Source organism: Panulirus ornatus, chromosome 32 (genome assembly GCF_036320965.1).
Source record: "Panulirus ornatus isolate Po-2019 chromosome 32, ASM3632096v1, whole genome shotgun sequence".
NCBI classification, from domain to species: Eukaryota; Metazoa; Arthropoda; class Malacostraca; order Decapoda; family Palinuridae; genus Panulirus; species Panulirus ornatus.
The window spans coordinates 10760819-10788662 of record NC_092255.1 but is presented as its reverse complement, the minus strand read 5'-3'; positions in this window follow the sequence as shown (position 1 = coordinate 10788662).

Below are 27844 nucleotides of genomic sequence, written 5' to 3'. Positions count from 1 at the left end.
AAAAAAATCTGTTCAGATGACAAAAACAAATTAGTGTTACGAAAATACTGTTGAAAATACTTAAAAAGAGCTTTTTGGAAAACTAAAACAGATTTGTTTGAAAATTGCTTGGAAGATGAATAAACTGCTCTTTGGAAAACTTCAAAAAAACTACTCGGGAACTCTAAATAAACACGGAATTGAAAGACTAAAACTATTTTTTTTGGAAGATAAAAAAAGACCTGCCAGGAAGATTAAAGAAATCTATTAAGAAGAACGAAAAAGATCCGTTTGGATGACTAGATAAGAACTATATAGAAGTGAAAAAAAAATCTGCTCAGATGACAAATATAAATTAGTGTTGTGAAAATATTGTTGAAAATGAGTGTAGGTAGGTGCGTGTTGTTGGATTACTTTATTTCTGGAATGGGTAGCAAAAAGGCTGCATAAAAAATTCCTTTTTTTTGTAGAGTGGACGTAAAATTAAGCAAATTTGTTTTCCATTTGTATATGTAAGTAACCATACATATTTTAATGGATCAGTATGTGCTTTTAAGAGTGTAGGTAGGTAGGTAGGTAGCACCTCTTTTTGCCATTTTTTTTTTAACATTTGTACAGGCATACTACCATACATATCTCAATATATCAGTATATTCTTTTAAGAGTGTAGGTAGTTGCGTGTTGATGGAATACTGGACAGAATTTTGGGTAGCAAGCTTGCATAAATAAGCCTAGGAGAGACCCGTTCAAGCCCCTCTTTTTGCAGAGTGTATGTTACAATAAGCGAATTTTTTTTTTCCATTTGTTTAGGAGACTAAGATATAAATGTTGGGAGATACAAAAGACATGCCATGAAGATTAAAGAAATCTATTAAGAAGAACGAAAAAGATCCGTTTGGAAGACTAGATAAGAACTATTAAGAAGACGGAAAAAAAAACTGTTCAGATGACAAAAACAAATTAGTGTTACGAAAATACTGTTGAAGATACTTAAAAAGAGATTTTTGGAAAACTAAAACAGATCTGTTTCGTTAAAGGAACTGTTTGAAAAACTGCTTGGGAGATGAATAAACTGCTGTTTGAAAAACTAAAAAAAAACAACTCGGGAACTCTAAATAAACACGTACTTGAAAGACCAAAAAGAATTTTATGAAAGACTAAAAAGAGATTTGTTAAGAAAACTAATTGAAAAAAAAAGAAACATTTGAAGGACTAAAAAAAAAATCTTTTTGAAAGCCATATATATTTCAATGGTTCGGTATGTGCGTTTAAGAGTGTAGGTAGGTGCGTGTTGTTGGATTAATGTATTTCTGGAATGGGTAGCAAAAAGGCAGCATAAAAAATTCCTTTTTTTACAGACTGGAGGTAAAATTAACCAATTTGTTTTTCATTTGTATATGTATGTAACCAAACATATATTTTAATGGATCAGCATGTGCTTTTAAGAGTGAAGGTAGGTAGGTAGGTAGCTCCTCTTTTTGTCATTTCTTTTTCCATTTGTATAGGCATACTACCATACATATCTCATTAGATCATTATATGCTTTTAAGGGTGTAGGTAGTTGCGTGTTGATGGAATACTGGACAGATGTTTGGGTAGCAGGCTTGAATAAATAATCCTAAGAGAGAAGCTTTCAAGCCCCTCTTTTTGCAGAGTATAGGTTACAATAAGCGAGTTTATTTTCCATTTGTTTAGGAGACTAAGAAATAACTGTTGGAAGATACAAAAGACCTGCCAGGAAGATTAAAGAAATCTATTAAGAAGAACGAAAATATCCGTTTGGAAGACTAGATAAGAACTATTTAGAAGACTGAGAAAAAAAAACTGTTCAGAAGACAAAAACAAATTAGTGTTACGAAAATACTGTTGAAGATACTTAAAAAGAGCTTTTTGGAAAACTAAAAGAGATCTGTTTGGTTAAAAGTACTGTTTGAAAAACTGCTTGGAAGATGAATAAACTTCTGTTTGGAAAACTAAAAAAAAAAAAAACTCGGGAACTCTAAATAAACACGTACTTGAAAGTCTAAAAAGAATTTTTTTGGAAGACTAAAAAGAGATTTGTTAAGAAAACTAATAAAAAAAGAAACATTTGAAGGACTAAAAGAAAATCTGTTTGAAAGCCATATATATTTCAATGGATCGGTATGTGCGTTTAAGAGTGTAGGTAGGTGCGTGTTGTTGGTTTACTGGATTTCTGTAATGGGTAGCAGGATTGCATAAAAAAGATCGCATAAAAAAGTCCTTTTTTTGCAGTGGATGTAAAATTAAAGAAATTTGTTTTCCATTTGTATATGGATGTAACCATACATATCTTAATGGATCAGTATGTGCTTTTAAGAGTGTAAGTACGTATGTAGCCCCTCTTTTTGCCATTTTTTTTTTCCATTTGTACAGGCATACTACCATACATATCTCATTAGATCAGTATATACTTTTAAGAGTGTAGGTAGTTGCGTGTTGATGGAATTCTGGACAGATGTTTGGGTAGCAGGCTTGCATAAATAAGCCTAGGAGAGACCCGTTCAAGCACCTGTTTGCAGAGTGTAGGTTACAATAAGCGTTTTTTTTTTTTTCCATTTGTTTAGGCGACTAAGCTATAACTGTTGGAAGATACAAAATACCTGCCAGGAAGATTAAAGAAATCTATTAAGAAGATCGAAAAAGATCCGTTTGGAAAACTAGATAATAACTATTTAGAAGACTGGAAAAAAAACTTCAGAAGACAAAAACAAATTAATGTTACGAAAATACTGTTGTAAATACTTAAAAGAGCTTTTTGGAAAACTAATACAGATCTGTTTGGTTAAAAGAAGTGTGTGAAAAACTGCTTGGAATATGAATAAACTGCTGGTTGGAAAACTTAAAAAAAACAACTCGGGAACTCTAAATGAACACGTACTTGAAAGACGAAAGAGTATTTTTTTGGAAGACTAAAAAGAGATTTGTTAAGAAAACTAATAAAAAAATGAAATATTTGAAGGCCTAGAAATAAATCTGTTTGAAAGCCATATATATCTCAATGGATCGGTATCTGAGTTTAAGAGTGCAGGTACCTACGTGTTGTTGGATTACTGGATTTCTGGAATGGGTAGCATGCTTGCATTAAAAAGAATGCCTAAAAAAATCCTTTTTTTGCAGAGTGGAGGTAAAATTAAGCAAATTTGTTTTCCATTCGTATATAGAGTGTAGGTAATATCAATCAAACTTGTTTTCCATTTATATAGGGATGTAACCATACATATCTTAATTGATCAGTATGTTCTTTTAAGAGTGTAGGTAGGTAGGTAGGTAGGTAGCCCCTCTTTTTGCCATTTCTTTTTTCCATTTGTTCAGGCATACTACCATACACATCTCATTAGATCAGTACATCCTTTTAATAGTGTAGGTAGATGGGTGTTGATGGAATACTGGACAGATGTTTGGGTAACAGGCTTGCATAAATAAACCTAGGAGAGACCCGTTCAAGCCCCTCCATGCAGGGTGTAGGTTACAATAAGCGTGTTTTCTTCCATTTGTTTAGGACACTAAGAAATAACTGTTGGAAGATAAAAAAGACATGCCAGGAAGATTAAAGAAATCTATTAAGAAGATCGAAAAAGATCCATTTGGAAGACTAGATATGAACTATTTTGAAGACTGAAAAAAAAAAACTGTTCAAACGACAAAAACAAATTAGTGTTACAAAAATAATGTTGAAAATACTTATAGAGAGCTTTTTGGAAAACTAAAACAGATCTGTTTGGTTAAAAGAACTGTCTGAAAAACTGCTTAGAAGATGAATAAACTGCTGTTTGGAAAACTTAAAAAAAAAACAGCTCGGGAAGTATAAATAAACACGTACTTGAAAGACTAAAAAGAATTTTTTGGAAGACTAAAAAGAGATTTTTTAAGAAAATAATAAAAAAAAAGAAACATTTGAAGGACTAAAAATAAAGCTGTTTGAAAACTATTTTATATCTCAATGGATCGATATGTGCGTTTAAGAGTGCAGGTAGGTGCGTGTTGTTGGATTACTGGATTTCTGGAATGGGTAGAAGGCTTCCATTAAAAAGACTGCATAAAAAGTGCTTTTTGTTGCAGAGTGGAGGCAAAATTAATAAAAATTTGTTTTCCATCTGTACATGTATGTAACCATACATATCTTAATGCATAAGTATGTGCTTTTAAGAGTGTAGGTAGGTAGGCAGATAGCCCCTCTTTTTGCCTTTTTTTTCCTTTTCTACAGGCATACTACCATATATATCATTAGATCACCTTATGCTTTTAAGAGTGTAGGTAGTTGCGTGTTGATGGAATACTGGACAGATGTTTGGGTAGCAGTCTTGCATAAATAAGCCTAGGAGAGCCACGTTCAAGCCCCTCTTATTGCAGAGTGTAGATTACAATAAGCGAATTTTTTTTTCCATTTGTTTAGGAGATTAAGAAATAACTGTTGGAAGATACAAAAGACCTGCCAGAAAGATTAAAGAAATCTATTAAGAAGAACGAAAAAGATCCGTTTGGAAGACTAGATAAGAACTATTTAGAAGACTGAAAAAAAAGACTGTTCAGATGCCAAAAGCAAATTAGTGTTACGAAAATACTGTTGAAGATACTTAAAAAGAGCTTTTTGGAAAACTAAAACAGATATGTTTGATTAAAAGAACTGTTTGAAAAACTGCTTGGGAGATGAATAAACTGCTGTTTGGAAAACTTAAAAAAGAAGTAGGGAACTCTAAATAAACACCTACTTGAAAGACTAAAATGAATTTTTTGGAAGACTAAAAAGAGATTTGTTAAGAAAACTAATAAAAAAAAGAGAAACATTTGAAGGACTAAAAGTAATCTGTTTGAAAGCCATATATATCACAATGGATCTGTATGTGCGTTTAAGAGTGTAGGTAGGTGCGTATTGTTGGATTACTGTATTTCTGGAATGTGTAGCTAAAAGCCTCCATAAAAAAATCCTTTTTTTTGCAGAGTGGAGGTAGAATTAAGCAAATTTGTTTTCCATTTGTAAATGTATGTAACCATATATATCTTAATGGATCAGTATGTGCTTTTAAGAGTGTAGGTAGGTAGGTAGGTAGCACCTCTTTTTGTCATTTTTTTTTTTTATTTGTACAGGCATACTACCATACATATCTCATTAGATCAGTATATGCTTTTAACAGTGTAGGTAGTTACGTGTTGATGGAATACTGGACAGATGTTTGGGTAGCAGGCTTGCATAAATAAGCCTTGGAGAGACCCGTTCAAGCCCCTCTTTTTGCAGATTGTATATTACAATAAGCGAGTTTCTTCTTCAATTTGTTTAGGAGACTAAGAAATAACTGTTGGAAGATACAAAAGATCTGCCAGGAAGATTAAAGAAATCTATTAAGAAGAACGAAAAAGATCCGTTTGGAAGACTATATAAGAACTATTTAGAAGACTGAAAAAAAAATGTTCAGATGACAAAAACAAATTAGTGTTACGAAAATACTGTTGAAGATACTTAAAAAGAGCTTTTTGGAAAACTAAAACAGAACTTTTTGGTTAAAAGAACTGTTTGAAAAACTGCTTAGGAGATGAATAAACTGCTGTTTGGAAAACTTAAAAAAACAACTTGGGAACTCTAAATAAACACGTACTTGAAAGAGTAAAAACAATTTTTTGGAAGACTGAAAAGAGATTTGTTAAGAAAACTGATAAAAAAAAAGAAACATTTGAAAGACTAAAAATAAAAATGTTTGAAAGCCTTGGATCGGTATGTGCGTTTAAGAGTGTAGGTAGGTGCAAGTTGTTGGATTACTGTATTTCTGGAATGGGTAGCAAAAAGGCTGCATAAAAAAGTCGTTTTTTTTTGCACAGTGGAGGTAAAATTAACAAATTTCTTTTCCATTTGTATATGTAAGTAACCATACATATCTTAATGGATCAGCAAGTGCTTTTAAGAGTGTAGGTAGGTAGGTAGGTAGCCCCTCTTTTGGCCATTTCTTTTTCCATTTGTATAGGCATACTACCATACATACCTCATTCGATCAGTATATGCTTTTAAGAGTGTTGGTAGTTGCGTGTTGATGGAATACTGGACAGATGTTTGGGTAGCAGGCTTGCATAAATAAGCCTAGGAGAGACCCGTTCAAGCCCCTCATTTTGCAGAGTGTAGGATACAATAAGCGAATTTTTTCTCTCCATTTGTTTAGGATACTAAGAAATAACTGTTATAAGATACAAAAGACCTGCCAGAAAGATTAAAGAAATCTATTAGGAAGAACGAAAAAGATCCGTTTGGAAGACTAGATAAGAACTACTTAGAAGACTGAAAAAAAAAAAACTGTTCAGATGACAAAAACAAATTAGTGTTACGAAAATACTGTTGAAGATTCTTAAAAAGATCTTTTTGGAAAACTAAAACTGATCTGTTTGTTTAAAAGAACTGTTTGAAGAACTGCTTGGGAGATGAATAAAATGCTGTTTGGAAAACTTAAAAAAACAACTCGGGAACTCTAAATAAATACGTACTTGAAAGAGTAAAATGAATTTTTTGAAAGACTAAAAAGAGATTTGTTAAGAAAACTAATACAAAAAAAGAACCATTTGAAGGACTAAAAAAAAATCTGTTTGAAAGCCACCTATATCTCAATGGATCGGTATGTGCGTTTAAGAGTGTAGGTAGTTGCGTGTTGTGGGATTACTGTATTTCTGGAATGGGTAGCTAAAAGCCTTCATAAAAGAATCCTTTTTTTTGAAGAGTGGAGGTAAAATTAAGCAAATTTGTTTTCCATTTGTATATGGATGTAACCATACATATCTTAATGGATCAGTATGTGCTTTTAAGAGTGTAGGTAGGTAGGTAGGTAGTAACTCTTTTTGCCATTTTTTTTCCATTTGTACAGGCATACTACCATACATATCTCATTAGATCAGTATATTATTTTAATAGTGTTGGTAGTTGCGTGTTGATGGAATACTGCACAGATGTTTGGGTAGAAGGCTTGCATAAATAAGCCTAGGAGAGACCCGTTCAAGACCCTCTTTTAACAGAGTGTAGGTTACAATAAGCGAATTCTTTTCCCATTTGTCTACGAGACTAAGAAATAACTGTTGGAAGATACAAAACACCTTCCTGGAAGATTAAAGAAATCTATTAAGAAGAAAGAAAAAGATCCGTTTGGATGACTGGATAAGAACTATTTACAAGACTGAAAAAAAAAACTGTTCAAATGACAAAAACAAATTAGTGTTACGAATATACTGTTGAAAATACTTAAAAAGAGCTTTTTGGAAAACTTAAAAAAAACAACTCGAGAACTGTAAATAAACTCGTACTTGAAAGACTAAAAAAAAATTTTTGGAAGACTAAAAATAGATTTGTTGAGAAAATTAATAAAAAAAGAAACATTTGAAGGACAAAAAAAAAATCTCTTTGAAAACCATATATATCTCAATGGATCGGTATGTGCGTTTAAGAGTGTAGGTAGGTGCGTGTTGTTGGATTACTGGATTTCTGGAATGGTTAGCAGGATTGCATAAATAAGTCCTTTTTTTGCAGAGTGGAGGTACATTTAAGCAAATTTGTTATCCATTTGTATATAGATGTAACCATACATATCTTAACGGATCAGTATGTGCTTTTAAGAGTGTAGGTAGGTAGGTAGGTAGCCCCTCTTTTTGCCATTTCTTTTTTCCGTTTGTACAGGCATACTACCATACATATTTCATTAGATCAGTATATGCTTTTAAGAGTGTAGGTAGTTCCGTGTTGATGGAATACTGGACAGATGTTTGGGTAGCAGGCTTTCATAAATAAGCCTAGGAGAGACCCGTTCAAGCCCCTGTTTGCAGAGTGTAGGTTACAATAAGCGAGTTTTTTTTTCCATTTGTTTAGGAGACTAAAAAATAACTGTTGGAAGATACAAAATACCTGCCAGGAAGATTAAAGAAATCTATTAAGAAGATCGAAAAAGATGCGTTTGGAAGACTAGATAAGAACTATTTAGAAGACTGAAAAAAAAAACTGTTCAGATGGAAAAACAAATTAGAGTTACGAAAATACTGGTGAAAATACTTAAAAAGAGCTTTTTGGAAAAATAAAACAGATCTGTTTGGTTTAAAGAACTGTTTGAAAAACTGCTTGGAACATGAATAAACTGCTGTTTGGAAAACTTAAAAAAACAACAACTCGGGAACTCTAAATAAACACGTACTTGAAAGACTAAAAAGAATTTTTTGGAAGAATAAAAAGAGATTTGTTAAGAAAACTAATAAAAAAAAGAAATATTTGAAGGACTAAAAATAAATCTGTTTGAAAGCCATATATATCACAATGGATCGGTATGTGCGTTTAAGAGTGCAGGTAGGTGCGTGTTGATGGATTACTGTATTTCTGTAATGGGTAGGAAAAACCCTGCATAAAAAGTCCTTTTTTTTGGAGAGTAGAGGTAAAATTAAGCAGATTTGTTTCCATTTGTATATGTATGTAACCATATATATCTTAATGGATCAGTATGTTCTTTTAAGAGTGTAGGTAGGTAGGTAGGTAGCCCCACTTTTTGCCATTTTTTTTTTTCATTTGTACATGCATACTACCATACATATCTCATTAGATCAGTATATGCTTTTAACAGTGTAGGTAGTTACGTGTTGATGGAATACTGGACAGATGTTTGGGTAGCAGGCTTGCATAAATAAGCCTTGGAGAGACCCGTTCAAGCCCCTCTTTTTGCAAAGTGTATGTAACAATACGCGAATTTTTTCTTCCATTTGTTTAGCCGATTAAGAAATAACTGTTGGAAGATACAAAAGATCTGCCAGGAAGAATAACGAAATTTATTAAGAAGAACGAAAAAGATCTGTTTGGAAGACTAGATAAGAACTACTTAGAAGACTGAAAAGAAAAACTGTTCAGATGACAAAAAAAAAGTAGTCTTACGAAAATACTGTTGAAGATACTTAAAAAGAGCTTTTTAGAAAACTAAAACAGATCTGTTTGGTTAAAAGAACTATTTGAAAAAGTGCTTTGGAGATGAATAAACTGCTGTTTGGAAAACTTAAAAAAACAACTCGGGAACTCTAAATAAACACGTACTTGAAAAACTAAAAAGAAATTTTTGGAAGACTGAAAAGAGATTTGTTAAAAAAAACTAATAAAAAAAAGGAAAAATTTGAAGGACTAAAAATAAATCTGTTTGAAAGCCATGGATCGGTATGTGCGTTTAAGAGTGTAGGTAGGAGCATGTTGTTGGATTACTGTATTTCTGGAATGGGTAGCAAAAAGGCTGCATAAAAAAGTCGTTTTTTTTTGCACACTGGAGGTAAAATTAACCAATTTGTTTTCCATTTGTATATGTATGTAACATACATATCTTAATGGATCAGCATGTGTTTTTAAGAGTGTAGGTAGGTAGGTAGGTAGCCCCTCTTTTTGCCATTTCTTTTTCCATTTGTATAGGCATACTACCAAACATATCTCATTAGATCAGTATAAGCTTTTAAGAGTGTTGGTAGTTGCGTGTTGATGGAATACTGGACAGATGATTGGGTAGCAGGTTTGCATAAATAAGCCTAGGACAAACCCGTTCAAGCCACTCTTTTTCCAGAGAGTAGGTTACAATAAGCGAATTTTTTTTCCATTTGTTTAGGAGACTAAGAAATAACTGTTGGAAGATACAAAAACCTGCCAGGAAGATTAAAGAAATCTATTAAGAAGAACGAAAAAGATCCGTTTGGAAGACTAGATAAGAACTATATAGGAGACTGAAAAAAAAAAATGTCCAGATGACAAAAACAAATTAGTGTTACGAAAATACTGTTGAAGATACTTAAAAAGAGCTTTTTGGAAAACTAAAACAGATCTTTTTGGTTAAAAGAACTGTTTGAAAAACTGCTTGGAAGATGAATAAACTGCTGTTTGGAAAACTTAAAAAAAAAAACTCGGGAACTCTAAATAAACACGTACTTGAAAGACTAAAAAGAATTTTTTGGAAGACTGAAAAGAGATTTGTCAAGAAAACTAATAAAAAAAGAAACATATGAAGAACTAAAAAAATATCTTTTTGAAAGCCTTACATATGTCATACATATATACTTGAAAGAATAAAAAGTATTTTTTGGAAGACTAAAAAGAGATATGTTAAGAAAACTAAGAAAAAAAGAAACATTTTAACGACTAAAAAAAAAATGTTTGAAAGCCATATATATCTCAATGGATCGGTATGTCCGTTTAAGAGTGTAGGTAGGTGCGTGATATTGGATTACTGGATTTTTGGAATGGGTGGCAGGCTTGCATTAAAAAGCCTGCATAAAAAAGTCCTTTTTTTGCAGAGTGGAGGTAAAATTAAGCAAATTTGGTTTCCATTTGTATATGTATATAACCATACATATCTTAATGGCTCAGTATGTACTTTTAAGAGTGTAGGTAGGTAGGTAGATTGCCCCACTTTTTGTTTTTTTTTTCCATTTGTATAGGCATACATATCTCAGTAGATCAGTATATGCTTTTAAGGGTGTAGGTAGTTGTGTGTTGATGGAATACTGGACAGATGTTTGGGTAGCAGGCTTGCATAAATAAGCCTAGGAGAGACCCGTTCAAGCCCCTCTTTTTAAAGAGTGTAGGTTACAATAAGCGAATTTTTTTTCCATTTGTTTAGTAGACTAAGAAATAACTGTTGGAAGATACAAAAGACCAGCCAGGAAGATTGAAGAAAAATATTAAGAAGAAGGATAAAGATCCGTTCGGAAAACTAGATACGAACTATTTAGAAGACTGAAAAAAAAAACTGTTCAGATGACAAAAACAAATCAGTGTTACGAAAATACTGTTGAAGATACTTAAAAAGAGCTTTTTGGAAAGCTAAAACACATCTCTTTGGTTAAAAGAACTGTTTGAAAACTGCTTGGAAGATGAATAAACTGCTATTTGGAAAACTTAAAAAAACAACTCGGGAACTCTAAATAAACACGTACTTGAAAGACTAAAAAGAATTTTTTGGAAGACTGAAAAGAGATTTGTCAAGAAAACTAATAAAAAAAGAAACATATGAAGAACTAAAAAAATATCTTTTTGAAAGCCATACATATTATACTTGAAAGAATAAAAAGTATTTTTTGGAAGACTAAAAAGAGATATGTTAAGAAAACTAAGAAAAAAAGAAACATTTTAACGACTAAAAAAAAAATGTTTGAAAGCCATATATATCTCAATGGATCGGTATGTCCGTTTAAGAGTGTAGGTAGGTGCGTGATATTGGATTACTGGATTTTTGGAATGGGTGGCAGGCTTGCATTAAAAAGCCTGCATAAAAAAGTCCTTTTTTTGCAGAGTGGAGGTAAAATTAAGCAAATTTGGTTTCCATTTGTATATGTATATAACCATACATATCTTAATGGCTCAGTATGTACTTTTAAGAGTGTAGGTAGGTAGGTAGATTGCCCCACTTTTTGTTTTTTTTTTCCATTTGTATAGGCATACATATCTCAGTAGATCAGTATATGCTTTTAAGGGTGTAGGTAGTTGTGTGTTGATGGAATACTGGACAGATGTTTGGGTAGCAGGCTTGCATAAATAAGCCTAGGAGAGACCCGTTCAAGCCCCTCTTTTTAAAGAGTGTAGGTTACAATAAGCGAATTTTTTTTCCATTTGTTTAGTAGACTAAGAAATAACTGTTGGAAGATACAAAAGACCAGCCAGGAAGATTGAAGAAAAATATTAAGAAGAAGGATAAAGATCCGTTCGGAAAACTAGATACGAACTATTTAGAAGACTGAAAAAAAAAACTGTTCAGATGACAAAAACAAATCAGTGTTACGAAAATACTGTTGAAGATACTTAAAAAGAGCTTTTTGGAAAGCTAAAACACATCTCTTTGGTTAAAAGAACTGTTTGAAAACTGCTTGGAAGATGAATAAACTGCTATTTGGAAAACTTAAAAAAACAACTCGGGAACTCTAAATAAACACGTACTTGAAAGACTAAAAAGAATTTTTTGGAAGACTGAAAAGAGATTTGTCAAGAAAACTAATAAAAAAAGAAACATATGAAGAACTAAAAAAATATCTTTTTGAAAGCCATACATATGTCAATGGATCGGTTTGTGCGTTTAAGAGTGTAGGTAGGTGCGTGTTGTTGGATTACTGGAATTCTGGAATGGGTAACAGGGTTGCATAAAAAAGCTTGCATAAAAAAATCCTTTTCTTGGACAGTGGAGGTAAAATTAAGCAAATTTGTTTACCATTTGTATATGTATGTAGCCCTACATATCATAATGGATCAGTATGTGCTTTTAAGAGTGTAGGTAGGTAGGTAGGTAGCCCCTCTTTTTGCCTTTTTTTTTCCATTTGTTCAGGCATACTACCATACATATCTCATTACATCAGTTTATGCTTTTAAGAGTGTAGGTAGTTGCGTGTTGATGGAATACTGGACAGATGTTTGGGTAGCAGGCTTGCAGAAATAACCATACGAGAGACACGTTCAAGCCCCTCTTTTTCCAGAGTGTAAGTTACAATAAGCGAATTTTTTTTTTCCATTTGTTTAGGAGAATAATAAATAACTGTTCGAAGATACAAAAGACCTGCCAGGAAGATTAAAGAAATCTATTAAGAAGAACGAAAAAGATCCGTTTGGAAGACTAGATAATAACTATTTAGAAGACTAAAAAAAAAAAAAAACTGTTCAGATGGCAAAAACCAATTAGTGTTACGAAAATACTGTTGAAGATACTCAAAAAGAGCTTTTTGGAAAACTAAAACAGATCTTTTTGGTCAAAAGAACTGTATGAAAAACTGCTTGGGAGATGAATAAACTACTGTTTGGAAAACTTAAAAAAAAAAACAGGTCGGGAACTCTAAATAAACACGTACTTGAAAGACTAAAAAGAAATCTATTAAGAAGAACGAAAAAGATCCGTTTGGAAGAGATGATAAGAACTATTTAGAAGACTGAAAAGAAAACCTGTTCAGATGACAAAAACAAATTAGTGTTACGAAAATACTGTTGAAGATACTTAAAAAGAGCTTTTTGGAAAACTGAAACATAAATTTTTGGTTAAAAGAACTGTTTGAAAAACTGCTTGGGAGATGAATATACTGTTGTTTGAAAAACTTAAAAAAACAACTCGGGAACTCTAAATAAACACGTACTTGAAAGACTAAAAAGAATTTTTTGGACGACTGAAAAGAGATTTGTTAAGAAAACTAATAAAAGAAAAAGAAACATTTGAAGGAATAAAAAAAAATCTGTTTGAAAGCAATGGATCGATATGTGCTTTTAAGAGTGTAGGTAGGTGCGTATTGTTGGATTAGTGTATTTCTGGAATGGGTAGCAAAAAGCTGCATAAAAAAGTCGTTTTTTTTGCATATTGGAGGTAAAATTAACCGATTTGTTTCCCATTTGTATATGTATGTAACCATAAATATCTTAATGGATCAGCATGTGCTTTTAAGAGTGTAGGTAGGTAGGTAGGTAGCCCCTCTTTTTGCCATTTCTTTTTCCATTTGTATAGGCATACTACCAAACATATCTCATTAGATCAGTATATGCTTTTAAGAGTGTAGGTAGTTGCGTGTTGATGGAATACTGGACAGATGGTTGGGTAGCAGGCTTGCATAAATATGCCTAGGAGAGACCCGTTGAAGCCCCTCTTATTGCAGAGTGTAGGTTACAATAACCGATTTTTTTTTTCCATTTCTTTAGGAGACTAAGAAATAACTGTTGGAAGATACAAAAGACCTGCCAGGAAGACTAAAGAAATCTATTAAGAAGATCGAAAAAGATCCGTTTGGAAGACTAGATATGAACTCTTTAGAAGACTGAAAAAAAACTGTTCAGATGACAAAAACAAAGTAGTGTTACGAAAATACTGTTGAAAATACCTAAAAAGAGCTTTTTGGAAAACTAAAACCGATCTGTTTCGTTAAAAGAACTGTTTGAAAAACTGCTTGAAAGATGAATAAACTGCTGTTTGGAAAACTTAAAAAAAAACAACTCGGGAACTCTAAATAAACACGTACTTGAAAGACTAAAAAGAATTTTTTTGGAAGACTAAAAAGAGATTTGTTAAGAAAACTAATAAAAAAAGAAACATTTGAACGACTAAAAAAAAAAAATGTTTGAAAGCCATATATATCTAAATGGATCGGTATATCCGTTTAAGACTGTCGGTAGGTGCGTGTTATTAGATTACTGGGTTTTTGGAATGGGTAGCAGGCTTGCATTAAAAAGCCTGCATAAGAAAGTCCTTTTTTTGCAGAGTGGAGGTAAAATTAAGCAAATTTGGTTTCCATTTGTATATGTATATAACCATATATATCTTAATGGCTCAGTATGTACTTTTAAGAGTGTAGGTAGGTAGGTAGATAGCCCCACTTTTTGTCTTTTTTTTCCATTTGTATAGGCATACTACCATATATATCTCATTAGATCAGTATATGCTTTTAAGAGTGTAGGTAGTTGCGTGTTGATGGAATACTGGACAGATGTTTGGGTAGCAGGCTTGCAGAAATAAACCTAGGAGAGACCCGTTGAAGCCCCTCTTTTTGCAGTGTAGGTTACAATAAGCGAATTTTTTTTCCTTTTGTTTAGGAGACTAATAAATAACTGTTCGAAGATACAAAAGACCTGCCAGGAAGATTAAAGAAATCTATTAAGAAGAACGAAAAAGATCCGTTTGGAAGACTAGATAATAACTATTTAGAAGACTAAAAAAAAAGAAAAAACTGTTCAGATGGCAAAAACCAATTAGTGTTACGAAAATACTGTTGAAGATACTTAAAAAGAGCTTTTTGGAAAACTAAAACAGATCTGTTTGGTCAAAAGAACTGTATGAAAAACTGCTTGGGAGATGAATAAACTACTGTTTGGAAAACTTAAAAAAACAACTCGGGAAATCTAAATAAACACGTACGTGAAAGACTAAAAAGAAAATTTTGGAAGACTAAAAAGAGATTTGTTAAGAAAACTAATAAAAAAAAGAAACATTTGAAGGACTGAAAAGGAATCTGTTTGAAAGCCATATATATTTCAATGGATCGGTATTTGCGTTTAAGAGTGTAGGTAGGTGCGTGTTGTTGGATTTCTGTATTTCTGGAATGGGTAACAAAAAGCCTGCATAAGAAAGTCCTTTTTTTACAGAGTGGAGGTAATTTTAAGCAATTTTTTTTTCCATTTGTATATGTATGTAACCATATATATCTTAATGGATCAGTATGTGCCTTTAAGAGTGTAGGTAGGTAGGTAGGTAGCCCCTCTTTTTGCCATTTATTTTTTCCATTTATACAGGCATAATACCATACATATCTCATTAGATCAGTATATGCTTTTAGGAGTGTAGGTAGTTGCGTGTTGATAGAATACTGCACAGATGTTTGGGTAGTAGGCTTGCATAAATAAGCCTAGGAGAGACCCGTTCAAGCCTCTCTTTTTGCAGAGTGTAAGTTACAATAACCGAATTTTTTTTTCCTTTGTTTAGGAGACTAAGAAATAACTGTTGGAAGATACAAAATACCTGCCAGGAAGATTAAAGAAATCTATTAAGAAGAACGAAAAAGTTCCGTTTGGAAGACTATATAAGAATTATTTTGAAGATTGAAAAAAAAATTGTTCAGATGACATAAACAAATTAGTGTTACGAAAATACTGTTGAAGAGACTTAAAAAGAGATTTTTGGAAAACTAAAACAGATCTCTTTCGTTAAAAGAACTGTTTGAAAAACTGCTTGGAAGATGAATAAACTGCTGTTTGGAAAACTTAAAAAAAAACAGGTCGGGAACTCTAAATAAACACGTACTTGAAAGACTAAAAAGAAATCTGTTAAGAAGAACGAGAAAGATCCGTTTGGAAAAGATGATAAGAACTATTTAGAAGACTGAAAAGAAAACTTGTTCAGATGACAAAAACAAATTAGTGTTACGAAAATATTGTTGAAGATACTTAAAAAGAGCTTTTTGGAAAACTAAAACAGATCTGTTATATTAAAAGAACTGTTTGAAAAACTGCTTGGGAGATGAATATACTGCTGTTTGGAAAACTTAAAAAAACAACTCGGGAACTCTAAATAAACACGTATTTGAAACACTAAAAAGAATTTTTTGGAAGACTGAAAAGAGATTTGTTAAGAAAACTAATAAAAGAAAAAAGAAACATTTGAAGGAATAAAAGAAAAAAAATCTGTTTGAAAGCAATTGATCGGTATGTGCTTTTTAGAGTGTAGGTAGATTCGTGTTGTTGGAGAAGTGTATTTCTGGAATGGGTAGGAAAAAGGCTGCATAAAAAAGTCGTTTTTTTTGCAGACTGGAGGTGAAATTAACCGATTTGTTTCCCATTTGTATATGTATGTAACCATACATATCTTAATGGATCAGCATGTGCTTTTAAGAGTGTAGGTAGGTAGGTAGGTAGCCCCTCTTTTTGCCATTTCTTTTTCCATTTGTATAGGCATACTACCATACATATCTCATTAGATCAGTACATGCTTTTAAGAGTGTAGGTAGTTGCGTGTTGATGGAATACTGGACAGATGTTTGGGTAGCAGGCTTGCATAAATATGCCTAGGAGAGACCCGTTGAAGCCCCTCTTTTTGCAGAGTGTACGTTACAATAAGCGAATTTTTTTTTCCATTTGTTTAGGAGACTAAGAAATAACTGTTGAAAGATACAAAAGACCTGACAGGAAGATTAAAGAAATCTATTTAGAAGATCGAAAAAGATCCGTTTGGAAGACTAAATATGAACTATTTAGATGACTGAAAAAAAAACTGTTCAGATGACAAAAACAAATTAGTGTTACGAAAATACTGTTTAAAATATTTTAAAAAGAGCTTTTTGGAAAACTAAAACAGATCTGTTTCGTTAAAAGAACTGTTTGAAAAACTGCTTGGAAGATGAATAAACTGCTGTTTGGAAAACTTAAAAAAATCAACTTGGGAACTCTAAATAAACACGTACTTGAAAGACTAAAATGAATTTTTTGGAAGACTAAAAACAGATTTGTTAAGAAAGCTTATAAAAAAAAAACATTTGAAGGACTAAAAAAAAATCTGTTTGAAAGCCATATATATCTCAATGGATCGGTATGTGGGTTTAAGAGTGTAGGTAGGTGCGTGTTGTTGGATTACTGGATTTCTGGAATGGGTAGCAGGATTGCATTAAAAAGCCTGATTAAAAAAGTCTTTTTTTTTTGCAGAGGGGAGGAAAAATTAAGCAAATTTGGTTTCCATTTCTATATGAATGTAACCATACATATCTTAATGGATCAGTATGTGCTATTAAGAGTGTAGGTAGGTAGGCAGGGAGCCCCTCTTTTTGCCATTTTTTTTTTCTATTTGTATAGGCATACTACCATACATATCTCATTAGATCAGTATATGCTTTTAAGAGTGTAGGTAGTTGCGTGTTTTTGGAATACTGCACAGATGTTTGGGTAGCATTCTTTCATAAATAAGCCTAGGAGAGACCCGTTCAAGCCCCTCTTTTTGCAGAGTGTAGGTTACAATAAGCGAATTTTTTTTCCAGTTGTTTAAGAGACTAAGAAATAAGTGTTGGAAGATACAAGAGACCTGCCAGGAAGATTAAAGAAATCTATTAAAAAGAACGAAAAAGATCCGTTTGGAATACTAGATACTAACAATTTAGAAGACTGAAAAAAAAACTGTTCAGATGACAAAAACAAATCAGTGTTACGAAAATACTGTTGAAGATACTTAAAAAGAGCTTTTTGGAAAACTAAAACAAATCCGTTTGGTTAAAAGAACTGTTTGAAAAACTGCTAAGTAGATGAATAAACTGCTGTTTAAAAAACTTAAAAAAATCAACTCGGGAACTCTAAATAAACACTTACTTGAAAGACTAAAATGAATTTTTTGGAAGACTAAAAAGAGATTTGTTAAGAAAGCTTATAAAAAAAGAAACATTTGAAGGACTAAAAAAAAAATCTGTTTGAGAGCCATATATATCTCAATGGATCGGTATGTGCGTTTCAGAGTGTAGGTAGGTGTGTGTTGTTGGATTACTGGATTTCTGGAATGGGTAGCAGGATTGCATTAAAAAGCGTGCATAAAAAAGTCCTTTTTTTGCAGAGTGGAGGTAAAATTAAGCAAAGTTGGTTTCCATTTGTATATGTATGTAACCATACATATTTTAATGGATCAGTATGTGCTTTTAAGAGTGTAGGTAGGTAGGCAGGTAGCCCCTCTTTTTGCCATTTTTTTTCCATTTGTATAGGCATACTACCATACATATCTCATTAAATCAGTATATGCTTTTAAGAGTGTAGGTAGTTGCGTGTTGTTGGAATACTGCACAGATGTTTGGGTAGCAGGCTTGCATAAATAAGCCTAGGAGAGACCCGTTCAAGACCCTATTTTTGCAGAGTGTAGGTTACAATAAGCGAATTTTTTTCCAATTGTTTAGGAGACTAAGAAATAACTGTTGGAAGATACAAAAGACCTGCCAGGAAGATTAAAGAAATCTATTAAGAAGAACGAAAAAGATCCGTTTGGATGACTAGATAAGAACTATTTAGAAGACTGAAAAAAAAACTGTTCAGATGAAAAAACAAATCAGTGTTACGAAAATACTGTTGAAGATACTTAAAAGGAGCTTTTTGGAAAATTAAAACATCTGTTTGGATAAAAGAACTATTTGATAAACTGCTTGGTAGATGAATAAACTGCTGTTTGGAAAACTTATAAAAAAACAACTCGGGAACTCTAAATAAACAGATACTTGAAAGACTAAGAAGAATTTTTTGGAAGACTAAAAAGAGATTTAAGAAAACTAATAAACAAAGAAACATTTGAAGGACTAAAAAAATATCTGTTTGAAAGCCATATATATTTCAATGGATCGGTTGTCCGTTTAAGAGTGTAGGTAGGTGCGTGTTGTTGGATTACTAGATTTCTGGAATGGGTAGCAGGCTTCCATAAAAAGCCTGCATAAAAAAGTCCTTTTTTTGGAAAGTGGAGGTAAAATTAAGCAAATATGTTTTCCATTTGTATATGGATGTAACCATACAAAACTTAATGGATCACTATGTGCTTTTAAGAGTGTAGGTAGGTAGGTAGGTAGGTAGCCCCTCTTTTTGCCATTTCTTTTTTCCATTTGTACAGGCATACTACCATATATATCTCACTAGATCAGTATATGCTTTTAAGAGTGTAAGTAGTTGCGTGTTGATGGAATACTGCACAGATTTTTGGATAGCAGGCTTCCATAAATAAGCCTTGGAGAGCCCCGTTCAAGCCACTCTTTTTGCAGAGTGTAGGTTACAATAAGCGAATATTTTTTCCATTTCTTTAGGAGACTAAAAAATAACTGGTGGAAGATACAAAAGACCTGCCAACAAGATTAAAGAAATCTATTAAGAAGAACGAAAAAGATCCGTTTGAAAGACTAGATAAGAACTATTTAGAAAACTGGAAAAAAATAACTGTTCCGATGACAAAAACAAATTAGTATTACGAAAATACTGTAGAAAATACTTGATAAGAGCTTTTTGGAAAACTAAAACAGATCTGTTTGGTTAAAAGAACTGTTTGAAAAACTCCTTGGAAGATGAATAAACTGCTGTTTAGAAAACTTACAAAAAAACAGCTCGGGAACTCAAAATAAAGACTAAAAAGATTTTTTTTGGACGACTAAAAAGAGATTTGTTAAGAAAACTAATAAAAAAAAGAAATATTTGAAGGACTAAAAAAAATCTGTTTGAAACCCATATATATCTCAATGGATCGGTATGTGCGTTTTAGAGTGTAGGTAGGTGCGTGTTGTTGGATTACTGGAATTCTGGAATGGGTAGCAGGCTTGCATAAAAAAGCTTGCATAAAGGAATCCTTTTTTTGCAGAGTGGAGGAAAAATTAAACAAATTTGTTTTCCATTTATATATGTATGTAACCATACATATCTTAATGGATCAGTATGTGCTTTTAAGAGTGTAGGTAAGTAGGTAGGTAGCCCCTCTTTTTGCCATTTTTTTTTCCATTTGTACAAGCATACTACCATACATATCTCATTAGATCATTATATGCTTTTATGAGTGTAGCTAGTTGCGTGTTGATGGAATACTGGACAGATGTTTGGATAGCAGGCTTGCATAAATAAGCCTAGGAGAGACCCATTCAAGCCCCTCTTTTTGCAGAGTGTAGGTTACAATAAGCGATTTTATTTTCCATTTGTTTAGGAGACTAAAAAATAACTGTTGGAAGATACAAAAGACCTGCCAGGAAGAATAAAGAAATCTATTAAGAAGAAAAAAAAAAGATCCGTTTAGAAGACTAGATAAGAAATATTTAAAAGACTGAAAAAAAAATTGTTCAGAAGACATAAACAAATTAGTGTTAAGAAAATACTGTTGAAAATACTTAAAAAGAGCTTTTTGGAAAACTAAAACAGATCTGTTTCGTTAAAAGAACTGTTTGAAAAACTGCTTGGAAGATGAATAAACTTCTGTTTAGAAAACTTAAAAAAAACAGCTCGGAAACTCTAAATAAACACGTACTTGAAAGACTAAAACGAATTTCTTGGAAGACTAAAAAGAGATTTGTTAGGAAAGCTTATAAAGAAAAGAAACATTTGAAGGACTAAAGAAAAGTCTGTTTGAAAGCCATATATATCTAAATGGATCGGTTTGTGCGTTTAAGAGTGTAGGTAGGTACGTGTTGTTGGATTACTGGATTTCTGGAATGGGTAGCAGGCTTGCATTAAAGTGTCTGCATAAAAAAGTCCTTTTTTTGAAGAGTGGAGATAAAATTAAGCAAATTTGTTTTCCATTTGTATATGTATGTAACCATACATATCAAAAATGGATAAGTATGTGCTTTTAAGAGTGTAGGTAGGTAGGTAGGTAGCAGCTCTTTTTGCCATTTTTTTCCGTTTGTATAGGCATACTACCATACATATCTCATTAGATCTGTATATGCTTTTAAGAGTGTAGGTAGTTGCGTGTTGATGGAATACTGGACAGATGTTTGGGTAGAAGCCTTGCATAAATAAGCCTAGGAGAGACCGGTTGAAGCAGCTCTATTTTCAGAGTGTAGGTTACAATAAGCGAATTTTTTTTCCATTTTTTTAGGAGACTAAGAAATAACTGTTAAAAGATACAAAAGACCTGCCAGGAACATTAAAGAAATCTATTAAGAAGAACGAAAAAGATTCGTTCGGAAGACTAGATAAGAACTATTTAGAAGACTGGAAAAAAAAACTGTTCAGATGACAAAAACAAATCAGTGTTACGAAAATACTGTTCAAGATACATAACAAGAACTTTTTGGAAAGCTAAAACAGATCCGTTTGGTTAAAAGAACTGTTTGAAAAACTGATGTTTGGAAAACTTAAAAAAAACAGCTCGGGAACTCTAAATAAACACATACTTGTAAGAATAAAAAGAATTTTTTGGAAGACTAAAAAGAGATTTGTTAAGAAAAGTAATAAAAAAAGAAACATTTGAAGGACTAAAAAGAAATTTATATGAAAGCCATATATATTTCAATGGATCGGTATGAGAGTATGAGTGTAGGTGTGTGTGTGTTGTTGGATTACCGGATTTCTTTAATGGGTAGCAGACTTGCATAAAAGAGCCTGCATAAAAAAGTCCTTTTTTTTGAAAAGTGGAGGTGAAATTAAGCAAATTTGTTTCCCATTTGTATATGGATGTAACCATACATATCTTAATCGATCAGTATGTGCTTTTAGGAGTGTAGGTAGGTAGGTAGGCAGCCCCTCTTTTTCCCATATCTTTTTTCCATTTCTACAGGCATACTACCATACATATCTCATCAGATCAGTATATGCTTTTAAGAGTGTAGGTAGTTCCGTGTTGATAAATTACTGCACAAATGTATTTGGGTAGCAGGCTTCCATAAATAAGCCTAGGAGAGACCCGTTCAAGCCCCTCTTTTTGCAGAGTGTAGGTTACAATAAGCGAATTTTTTTTCCATTTCTTTAGGAGGCTAAGAAATAACTGTTGGAAAATACAAAAGACCTGCCAGGAAGATTAAAGAAATCTATTAGGAAGAACGAAAAAGATCCGTTTGGAAGACTAGATAGGAACTATTTAGAAGACTAAAAAAAAAAAACTGTTCCGATGACAAAAACAAATTAGTGTTACGAAAATACTGTTTAAAATACTTAAAAAGAGCTTTTTGGAAAACTAAAACAGATATGTTTCGTTAAAAGAACTGTTTGAAAAACTGATTGGAAGATGAATAAACTGCTGTTTGCAAAACTTAAAAAAAACAACTCAGGAACACTAAATAAACACGTACTTGAAAGACTAAAAAGAATCTTTTTGAAGACTAAAAAGAGATTTGTTAAGAAAACTAATAAAAAAAAGAAACATTTGAAGGACTAAAAAAAAATCTGTTTGAAAGCCATATATATCTCAATGGATCGGTATGTACGTTTAAGAGTGTAAGTAGTTTCGTGTTGTAGGAATCCTGGAATTCTGGAATGGGTAGCAGGCTTGAATAAAAAAGCCTACATAAAAAATCCTTTTTTGCAGAGTGGAGGTAAAATTAAGCAAATTCGGTTTCCATTTGTATATGTATGTAACCATACATATCTTAATGGATCAGTATGTGCTTTTAAGAGTGTAGGTACGTAGGTAGGTAGCCCTCTTTTGGCCATATTTTTTTCCATTTGTACAGGCATACTACCATACATATCTCATTAGATCAGTATATGTTTTTAAGAGTGTAGGTAGTTGCGTGTTGATGGAATACTGGACAGATGTTTGGGTAGCAGGCTTCCATAAATAAGTCTAGGAGAGAACCGTTCAAGCCACTCTTTTTGCAGAGTGTAGGTTACAATAAGCTATTTTTTTTTCCATTTGCGTAGGAGACTAAGAAATAACTGGTGGAAGATACAAAAGACCTGCAAGCAAGATTAAAGAAATCTATTAAGAAGAACGAAAAAGATTCGTTTGGAAGACTAGATAAGAACTATTTAGAAGAATAAAAAAAGAATTGTTCAGAGGACAAAAACAAATTAGTGTTACGAAAATACTGTTGAAAATACTTAAAGAGAGCTTTTTGGAAAACTAAAACAGATTGTTTGGTTAAAAGAACTGTGTGAAAAACTGCTTGGGTGAGGAATAAACTGCTGTTTGGAAAACTTAAAAAAAAACAACTCGGGAACTCTAAATAAACTCGTACTTGAAAGACTAAAAAGACTTTTTTGGAAATATAAAAAGGGATTTGTTAAGAAAACTTATAAAAAGAAAAAAAAATTTGAAGGACAAAAAAAAAATCTGTTTTAAAGCCATATATATCTCAGTGGATCGGTATATGCGTTTAAGAGTGTAGGTAGGTGCGTGTTGTTGGATTACTGGATTTCTGGAATGGGTAGCAGGCTTGCATTAAAAACCCTGTATAAAAAAGTCCTTTTTTTCAGAGTGGAGGTAAAATTAAGCAAATTTGTTCACCATTTGTATATGTATGTAACCCTACATATCTTTATGGATCAGTATGTGCTTTTAAGAATGTAGTTAGGTATTCCCTCTTTTTGCTTTTTTTTTCCATTCGTTCAGGCATACTACCATACATATCTCATTAGATCAGTATATGCTTTTAAAAGTGTATGTAGTTGCGTGTTAATGGAATACTGGACAGATGTTTGGGTAGCAGGCTTGCAGAAATAAGCCTACGAGAATCACGTTCAAGCCCCTCTTTTTCCAGAGTGTAGGTTACAATAAGCGAGTTTTTTTTTTCCATTTGTTTAGGAGACTAAGAAATAACTATTCGAAGATACAAAAGACCTGCCAGGAAGATTAAAGAAATCTATTAAGAAGAACGAAAAAGATCCGTTTGGAAGACTAGATAAGAACTATTTAGAAGACTAAAAAAAGAAAAAAACTGTTCAGATGGCAAAACCAATTAGTGTTATGAAAATACTTTTGAACATACTCAAAAACAATTTTTTGGAAAACTAAAACAGATCTCTTTGGTTAAAAGAATTGTTTGAAAAACTGCTTGGGAGATGAATAAAATACTGTTTGGAAAACTTAAAAAAACAACTCGGGAACTCTAAATAAACACGTACTTGAAAGACTAAAAAGAAAATTTTGGAAGACTAAAAAGAGATTTGTTAAGAAAACTAATAAAAAAAAGAAACATTTGAAGGACTGAAAAGGAATCTGTTTGAAAGCCATATATATCTCAATGGATCGGTATTTGCGTTTAAGAGTGTAGGTAGGTGCGTGTTGTTGGATTACTGTATTTCTGGAATGAGTAACAAAAAGCCTGCAAATAAAGTCCTTTTTTGCAGAGTGGAGGTAATTTTAAGCAATTTTTTTTCCATTTGGATATGTATGTAACCATACATATCTTAATGGATCAGTATGTGCTTTTAAGAGTGTAGGTAGGTAGGTAGGTAGCCCCTCTTTTTGCCATTTTCTTTTCCATTTGTACAGGCATACTATCTTACATATCTCATTAGATCAGTATATCGTTTTAGGAGTATAGGTAGTTGCGTGTTGATGGAATACTGCACAGATGTTTGGGTAGCAGGCTTGCATAAATAAGCCTAGGAGAGGCCCGTTCAAGCCCCTCTTTTTGCAGAGTGTAAGTTACAATAACCGAATTTTTTTTTTCCTTTGTTTAGGAGACTAAGAAATAACTGTTGGAAGATACAAAAGACCTGCCAGGAAGATTAAAGAAATCTATTAAGAAGAACGAAAAAGATCCGTTTGGAAGACTAGATGAGAACTATTTTGAAGATTGAAAAAAAAAATTGTTCGGATGACATAAACAAATTAGTGTTACGAAAATACTGTTGAAGATACTTAAAAAGAGCTTTTTGGAAAACTAAAACAGATCTGTTTCGCTAAAAAGACTGTTTGAAAAACTGCTTGGAAGATGAATAAACTGCTGTTTGGAAAACTTAAAAAAAAAAAAACAGGTCGGGAACTCCAAATAAACACCTACTTCAAAGACTAAAAAGAAATCTATTAAGAAGAACGAAAAAGATCAGTTTGGAAGAGGAGATAAGAACTATTTAGAAGACTGAAAAGAAAACCTGTTCAGAAGACAAAAACAAATTAGTGTTACGAAAATACTGTTGAAGATACTTAAAAAGAGCTTTTTGGAAAACTAAAACAGATCTGTTTGGTTAAAAGAACTGTTTGAAAAACTGCTTGGGAGATGAATAAACTGCTGTTTGGAAAACTTAAAAAAACAACTCGGGAACTCTAAATAAACACGTACTTCAAAGACTAAAAAGAATTTTTTGGAAGACTGAAAAGAGATTTGTTAAGAACACTAATATAAAAAAAGAAACATTTAAAGGAATAAGAAAAAATCTGTTTGAAAGCAATGGATCGGTACGTGCTTTTAAGAGTGTAGGTAGGTGCGTGTTGTTGGATTATTGTATTTCTGGAATGGGTAGAAAAAAGGCTGCATAAAAAAGTCGTTTTTTTTGCAGACTGGAGGTAAAATTAACCAATTTGTTTCCCATTTGTATATGTATGTAACCATACAAATCTCAATGGATCAGCATGTGCTTTTAAGAGTGTAGGTAGGTAGGCAGGTAGCCACTCTTTTGGCCATTTCTTTTTCCATTTGTATAGGCATACTGCCATACATATCTCATTAGATCAGTATATGCTTTTAAGAGTGTAGTTAGTTGCGTGTTGATGGAATACTGGACAGATGTTTGGTAGCAGGCTTGCATTAATATGCCTAGGAAAGACCCGTTGAAGCCCCTCTTTTTGCAGAGTGTAGGTTACAATAAGCGAATTTTTTTTTCCATTTGTTTAGGAGACTAAGAAATAACTGTTGGAAGATACAAAAGACCTGCCAGGTAGATTAAAGAAATCTATTAAGAAGATCGAAAAAGATCCGTTTGGAAGACTAGATATGAACTATTTAGAAGAATGAAAAAAAAATGTTCAGATGACAAAAACAGATTAGTGTTACGAAAATACTGTTGGAAATACTTAAAAAGAACTTTTTCGAAAACTAAAACAGATCTGTTTCGTTAAAAGAACTGTTTGAAAAACTGCTTGGAAGATGAATAAACTGCTGTTTGGAAAACTTAAAAAAATCAACTCGGGAACTCTAAATAAACACGTACTTGAAAGACTAAAATGAATTTTTTGGAAGACTAAAAAGAGGTTTGTTAAGAAAGCTTATAAAAAAAAGAAACATTTGAAGGACTAAAAAACAATGTTTGAAGGCCATATATATCTCAATGGATCGGTATGTGCGTTTAAGAGTGTAGGTAGGTGCATGTTGTTGGATTACTGGATTTCTGGAATGGGTAGCAGGATTGCATTAAAAAGCCTGAATAAAAAAGTCCTTTTTTTGCAGTGGAGGGACAATTAAGCAAATTTGGTTTCCAATTGTATATGTATGTAACCATACATATCTTAATGGATCAGTATGTGTTTTTAAGAGTGTAGGTAGGTAGGCAGGTAGCATCTCTTTTTGCCATTTTTTTCCTTTTGTTTAGTCATACTACCATACATATCTCATTAGATCAGTATATGCTTTTAAGAGTGTAGGTAGTTGCGTGTTGTTGGAATACTGCACAGATGTTTGGGTAGCAGGCTTGCATAAATAAGCCTAGGAGAGACCCGTTCAAGCCCCTCTTTTTACAGAGTTTTGGTTACAATAAGCGAATTTTCTTTCCAATTGTTTAGGAGACTAAGAAATAACTGTTGGAAGATACAAAAGACCTGCCAGGAAGATTAAAGAAAACTATTAAGAAGAACGAAAAAGATCCGTTTGGAAGACTAGATACGAACAATTTAGAAGACTGAAAAAAAAAAAAATGTTCAGATGACAAAAACAAATCAGTGTTACGAAAATACTGCTAAAGATACTTAAAAAGAGCTTTTTGGAAAACTAAAACAGATCTGTTTGGTTAAAAGAACTGTTTGAAAAACTGCTTGGAAGATGAATAAACTGCTGTTTCGAAAACTTAAAAAAAAAACTCATGAACTCTAAATAAACACATACTTGAAAGACTAAGAAGAATTTTTTGGAAGACTAAAAAGAGATTTGTTAAGAAAACTAATAAACAAAGAAACATTTGAAGGACTAAAAAAATATCTGTTTGAAAGCCATATATATTTCAATGGATCGGGTTGTCAGTTTAAGAGTGTAGGTAGGTGCGTGTTCTTGGATTACTGGATTTCTGGAATGGGTAGCAGGCTTCCATAAAAAAGCCTGCATAAAAAAGTCCTTTTTTTGCAAAGTGGAGGTAAAATTAAGCAAATTTGTTTTCCATTTGTATATGGATGTAACCATACAAATCTTAATGGATCAGTATGTGCTTTTAAGAGTGTAGGTAGGTAGGTAGGTAGGTAGCCCCTCTTTTTGCCATTTCTTTTTTCCATTTGTACAAGCATACTACCATATATATCTCACTAGATCAGTATATGCTTTTAAGAGTGTAGGTAGTTGCGTGTTGATGGAATACTGTACAGATTTTTGGATAGCATGCTTCCATAAATAAGCCTAGGAGAGACCCGTTCAAGCCCCTCTTTTTGCAGAGTTTTGGTTACAATAAGCGAATTTTATTTCCATTTGTTTAGGAGACTAAGAAATAACTGTTGGAAGATACAAAAGACCTGCCAGCAAGATTAAAGAAATCTATTAAGAGGAACGAAAAAGATCCGTTTGAAAGACTAGATAAGAACTATTTAGAAAACTGGAAAAAAAAAAACTGTTCCGATGACAAAAACAAATTAGTATTACGAAAATACTGTAGAAAATACTTGATAAGAGCTTTTTGGAAAACTAAAACAGATCTGTTAGGTTAAAAGAATTGTTTGAAAAACTCCTTGGAAGATGAATAAACTGCTGTTTGGAAAACTTAAAAAAAACAACTCGGGAACTCTAAATAAACACGTTCTCGAAAGACTAAAAAGAATTTTTTGGACGACTAGAAAGAGATTTTTTAAGAAAA